The sequence below is a fragment of the Rhipicephalus microplus genome, unplaced genomic scaffold, assembly GCF_043290135.1.
Source record: "Rhipicephalus microplus isolate Deutch F79 unplaced genomic scaffold, USDA_Rmic scaffold_148, whole genome shotgun sequence".
Lineage (NCBI taxonomy): Eukaryota > Metazoa > Arthropoda > Arachnida > Ixodida > Ixodidae > Rhipicephalus > Rhipicephalus microplus.
Window position 1 is genome coordinate 99,310 of NW_027464719.1, and position 6,326 is coordinate 105,635.

A 6,326-nucleotide genomic window follows, 5' to 3' on the forward strand; every position below is an offset into this window, starting at 1 on the left:
GAGCGGAGCAAGGATTGGCTGCTGTGGCTCTAGGTGAAGTGATGTAGGGGGAGGAGGTGTGTGTGTGATGGATGTAGAAAACCGATCAAGTGATGAGCTGCAAGTACTCTCGAGCCTCTGCAGGCAGGTCTCGAATTGCGTGAACTTACTTTCTAAGGTTTTGTTTAGGCGTATGTATAGTGCATTCATCTGTTGCTCAAAACTATTAGACAGCTGTTTCTCTAGTGTTGAAAACTTGTCTTCGAGGCGCGCCGCCAGAGCTACTAATTTGACATCAAGTTTGGCTTCCAAGTTTCTGATGTGAGCCTGATAATTATTGCTTGAGTCTGAACAACATTTTTTATTATGAATCGGCAAGGAGTGCGTGGTTGAGCTGTTCGATAACTCCTCAATGGGCTGGGTTAGTGCGTTTGGGGACGACTGTTGCGGAGGAGATAAGGGGGTAGCATGGTTTCGGGTTAGGAGGGTCTCGAGACGGCTTACCTCCACACGCAGAGCCCAGAGCTACTGGTCACAGGGGTACAGGGCAGATGGGGTGTAGTTCACTTCTATGCTCGTCTCATTGAGAGTCTTAAGCTTGTCAGCCCATGTGAGTCGGTTGGAGCTCTTGAAGTCTCTATGTTGTAGGGGCAGGTTGCTCATACCTTGAACGTGATTCTCCGTGCTGGTCTAAGGTCGGTAGGCTGCCGTGCGACACGTTGCAAGGCCTAGCACAGCGTCATTGCGCCGGCATGACGTGGCTTGGTTTATGGACTTAATGCCCTCTTGGGGCTCGCCGAAACCTCGAGAGGGGTAAGAAAAAAGCGCTCACCTTTAATAAGGCTTTCGTGTCGTTGAGGGCACTCAAGGTACCAGCGATTGGCAATTTACGCTGTCGTAGTACCGCATGCCTGTGGACTTTTTGAGGTTCGAAGCGTGGACGGGATGCCGAGACTCCCGGGAGGCCTGAGATTCTGCCACAGAGGTACATCGTTTGTATGCCGTTGGCCTTGTGCTTTGTGCGGGACTGCAGTGAGCTCGCGGCCCATACCAAAGCGTGCTTACTCGTGTAAGAATGTAGCGTCTGATGGTGCGTTCAGTTGTGCGCTTGGTGGCGTGATGAGTGGCGTGAATGGTAGCGTGGTCGGTGGTGTAAGCACTTTGCGAGGGCCATATTTGGTGATGTCTGAAGGAACTGGACGTAACACAATCATCTTGGACCCTTTAGGAACAGGCAGGGACATACTGCAATAGTGCAGACTTGACTGGCTTCTGCTTCGCGGCTTCTTGCTGTATTAAAAAATTTGTTGCAGCGCACCTAAACAAAAAAAACCAGCGGACAGTCTGTTTTTTAGTGCACAAGGACGAGGAAGCACTGTCCTTGTCAGTCTATTCTGTCTGTCCTTATTTGGCTGCGCTTCAACAAAATTTTCAATTATGCACGTAATTCAACTGGCCCAACTTGCCGCCTTGCTTTTTGCTATATCTTTTTGCGTAGCGACGCATCGTATGCAGTTACTTTACAACATCTTCCCTGCATACTTCTCTCTTCATTGAGTCTGTTGCAAGATGAGCACGCCCTGCAGGCAGAGGTGGTCATGATCAAGACTTCTGCAGCTTATAGTGCGCGTTTTACACTGACTAGCAACGGAGAGCAGATCCAAAGAATATATTTCACGTTTGCATCAGATCAGTCTTGGTCGGTCTTGAGAACAGACAGCATAAAATTATGAATGCCTCCCCCCAACTAGCTTGGCGTCATCCGACAACCCAAAGATGACGCCCGATTGCAAAGAATTTGAAGCGTCACCTGACGCTCCACCGTTATCATTTGTGGTGGGTGTCTGTATGTCTGTCTGTACGTAACCAGTAACGGTATCGAGTACTTTACACGGCACCAGACGATACCCCAAATGGCTGACCCCATCCGCAGCGCCCACCAATGCTGCCCAAAATTCAGCGTTCATACTTGTGCGATTGTCGATTAAAAAGCAATTAGTGCGCATGCCTGAGGCACCATAACAACACGCATATATTCTTTATGTGCGCCTTTTAATGAAAAAGGCATACATAAGTAATTCTAAGGACCATAGCGTGAATCACGCTGCGCTGACGATGCAACGCTTGCACGCAAAGGCAAGTGTTTTCAAAGCTTTGCTAAGGCGACACGGTGGTGGCACCAGCCCGTCACCTTGCGTTCTGCACCTTATCACCTCTGGGACGGGCGTGTGCGCCCGTCCCAGAGCCACGCGCTTCGTTTTTTCAAGATAACTGCCAGATAGCGTTCATGTCTGTCGTGTTATGTGTCTTTATGCGCTCGTTCCCCTCCGCTGTACGCTCAAGGCACTCTAAAGCAGGGCCTCCGGAATAATATTCACAAATTTTCTTGCGCAGAACATCAAACGAACGTTTTGTTCACTCAATCCAAACGCAAGACTATCGTCTTCTAACGATACTTGCAGATTAACATGCAGCTATGGGGGCCAATTTTTTATTCAGCGAAATGTTATGAAGGGGCGCTTAATATAAGTACAAATTCATGCACACACATACGCAAAACAGCCACGTATGTTTTAGATTACCAGTTGTTTACAGTGGCCAAAACGATATCACCGGCAAAATGAATATTATCAACACCAAAACCTGTAAGCTGACACGAAGGGCTAAGATGTGCACTGGTGCGTGCGAGGATGGTAGCCGTTAACACTCGTAAACAAATCACCTTCAGTGGATTCCGCTAACTACAGTATGTGTTAACCCGAAATAATGGCTGTATCATATGAGTAAATATTCAATGCTTATAAAATTGGATAGCCAGTACTGCAACCACAATCGACGTGGCACGAACTTTATATGGTATATTCGAAAACTATATCTGAAAACTGGAGTGGCTCTGTGGTAGCATACTTATTTGTCACGCAGAATGCTAGGATTTGATTCTTGCTGATTCACTGTCACTGATTGTTTGCATTTTTCCGGTAAACGGATGCTATGACAGCTTTTTTTTAACGCTCAAGCGTTAAAGCTACCTAGGTATGTTCTGACCGTTTTTGGGTCTAGAGCACCTGTCTCGTGTTGCACATATCCACATACCAGTGACAAATACCCGTTCCTCTGTGGGTGCCACTGTTTTTTGCAAGGGTTTCACGTCATCTTCGATGAGATTGTGACAGCCGTATTAGTCAAACCATCTGACCCTACGGTGCAAATTTTGGTTGTCCCAAAGTTATTGAGGTGAGCATGAGAGCACCTAGACGTAGGCGCCTAGATATATAGATAGGCGCCAAATGTACTTGCAATACGCGAAAAAATGCATCGCATTTAAAGTAATACCACTGACCAGGAATCTTTGGATTAACAAGTATATAAATATGTTGAGGTGCGGAAGTAAGCAGCAGAAGTCTTCAAATGCCAGAAACCAAAAGAAGTAGCTGCGCGGTGTCACGATCCAAAAGCATCGCCGCTACAGTTTATTACGGCGCATCGTTGGAAATTCTGCAGCCTTACCTAGATCACATAGGATGTAATGACCCAGAATGTAAAGTTTTACGTGGCACGGGTACAACGTATGACGTATTGCACTCTTCCCTAGTGAATGCCAATAACTTCACAGGCAACTTTGTGTTTAGGTTAAGTCTAGGAAAAAGAAACTTTGAGCTTACCAGTAGCGAAAGTAACATTGAGAGGTGCATTTGGTGAAGCTGAGACTGAAGCAGATGTCTCGAATAGTGTAATGGCACAGTGTCCATATTTGTTATGAAACAGAACGACAAAAGAATTGCGGAATGCAGGCGTCGCTTATGATATGAACCCAGTGATGGCTGTCACAAGGTCGATGGTGAAAGGTACTGTCGCTCACTGAGGACCATCGTCAAGTGTTGTCAGTGCCCAGGATAAAAATCACAGTATATACATGGAGTGAATGATCATCAGTGGGGCGAAGCACCCATCCATCCATCCGTCCATGCGTTTATTCGTCTGTGCATCCGGACAGGCGGATTGTCGTACCGAGGCACGTACAGACGGACGCATGGATAAATGGAAGCACGGACGGATGGACAGAAGAACGAACCGACCCACAAACGGAAGCATGGACGGACCGATAGACGGAGGAAAAGAAGCATGGATGAATGGACGGAGGGATGAAAGCATGGATGGACAGGCAGACAGACAAACGGGTGGACAGAAGCACACACGAGTAGAGTAACGGACGAAATCAGGGACGGATGAACGCACGAATGATCGGACGGACAGATGGACGGGTGGAAGCATGCACAGCCAGACAGACGAATGGAAGCATGGACGCACTCACAGACAGATGGACAGAAGCCCGACCACATGAACGGAAGGACAGAAGCAAGAATGGGCGGACGAATCGAAGCACGGACGAACGAACGGTTGGACACATGGACGAATGGACAGACGCTTCGCACGACTCATCTTCATGCCCTGCTTGGATATAGTGTGAAAAAAGTTGGCAGATCCCACGTGCAGTGGAAATCGATGATACGCGAAACACGAATGCGAAAGGTTGATATGTCATTTTAAAATAAGCACGACGTTATGCGGTGGAGGTAAATAATGCCGTACATGACTTCTGTGTCATGATTATCATGTTTTAATGTGTTGTTTGCCTTCGTCATCTATTCACTTCACGTGATACCAAATTTAGTATATGTGGAGCCAGCAAAATGACCGCGAGCACACAATGAGCTTGGTAGGTTGTCATGTTCTTACATGACACACATATTAGAATTATCATGTTTGCACCAGTCATATACTTTTGTCATCTATTGACGTCACTTAACACCAAATTTGGTTATTGTGGGGGTAGCAAAACGGCCGCGAGCGCATTATGAAGGGCTCAATATACTCCAATGTAGCGTGGACGCGCGCGCACGCTGGGCACAGTGATGCCGCGTTAGAAAAATGCGAGGGCTGTATAGTCTGACGCCAGGCGCGACCGGCGCGACCAGCGTCCGTCGGCGTGTCTTCCGCACGAAAGCAGAAGACAGGCGCGGGCTCGGAGACTTGAGAGGCAACACGGCTCCCGACCTGTTGTATTCTACGTAGATATAGCAGGGCCTTCGCCCATGGGATTTTACACGGCCTGTGTAGTTCACCGGGAAAAGCATGTCAATGGGCTCTCCTTCCTAGCACAAAATCCAGAGCGCGCTGAGGAAGTCGCGATAGCGCTTGCTGCTACGGACCCCAACTCGAAAGTTATCATCACGGACTCCCGGAAAGCATGTGCTCATTACTTGGTAGGAGAGATATCCCCCCTAGCCAGCCAAATTCTAAAACCGGCTCTCGCTGATCCAGCCGCGAAACGCATCGTATGGGCTCCTGGCCATCAGGGCTTACGAGGTAATGAGGCCACTGACGCGGCCGCCCGAGCGCATAGCCACCGGGCTCCTCACCTTGGCTCTTATGACTCGGAGGCCAATACACCGCTGCTGCAGTTCAAAGAAATTCTGACCTATTATCGTGACACTCACCGCCTTTACCCGGCTCCTGCAAAGGGGCTGAATAAGGCGGAGGAGCGAACTCTAAGGCGCCTGCAGACAGGTACTCTACTCTGTCCTGCAATCCTAAAACATTTCGATGCGAACGCAAATGGGCGGTGCCCACACTGTGGGGAGACGTGTAATGTCTTCCACATGGTACGGGCATGTCCGAAAAATCCCCACCTACCCCCTTCCCCTACCCCTTCCCGAGAGACATGGTAGACTGCCCTCCTCAACTGCTCATCGCTAGAGTCTCAACGGGCTCTGGTGAGACGGGCGCGAGTAGGGGCCTCGTCATGCGGTGTCCCGGACTAAGGACGCCGACCATGTAGCGGGGTCATGCGTTGGCCCCGTATCTCTCTCTTTTATAATAAATGTTTTTCATCATCATCATCGGCATGGCCCGACGGCAACCGGTGCGAAATGGAACATGCTGCATTTCGTGCTGATGCGTTACTCCGACAACACTGCGTCTCCCTCTTTTGGCAACGGAGGGATGCCGAACGCGCTGAAACACGCATGCGTCAAAGCAACGCAGCGCGGCGCGCGCTTGCGAGTATATGGCAAGACCGGCGCCTGGCATAGGTACGCCGGCGTGACGCGGCGAAATGAACACCGGCGCGCACGAGCATCCGGTCACGTCAAAATGAATATGCACCTTGACTGGGGCATGTAGTCATGTTTTCGCATGACACGCATCTCATGATTATCATGTTTGCACCAGTCACATACCTTCGTCATCCATTGCCGTCACGTAATACCAAATTTGGCATATATAAAGCTAGTGAAACGGCTGCGAGCGCATCATGAGTGTGGCATGTAGTCATGTTGTTACATGAC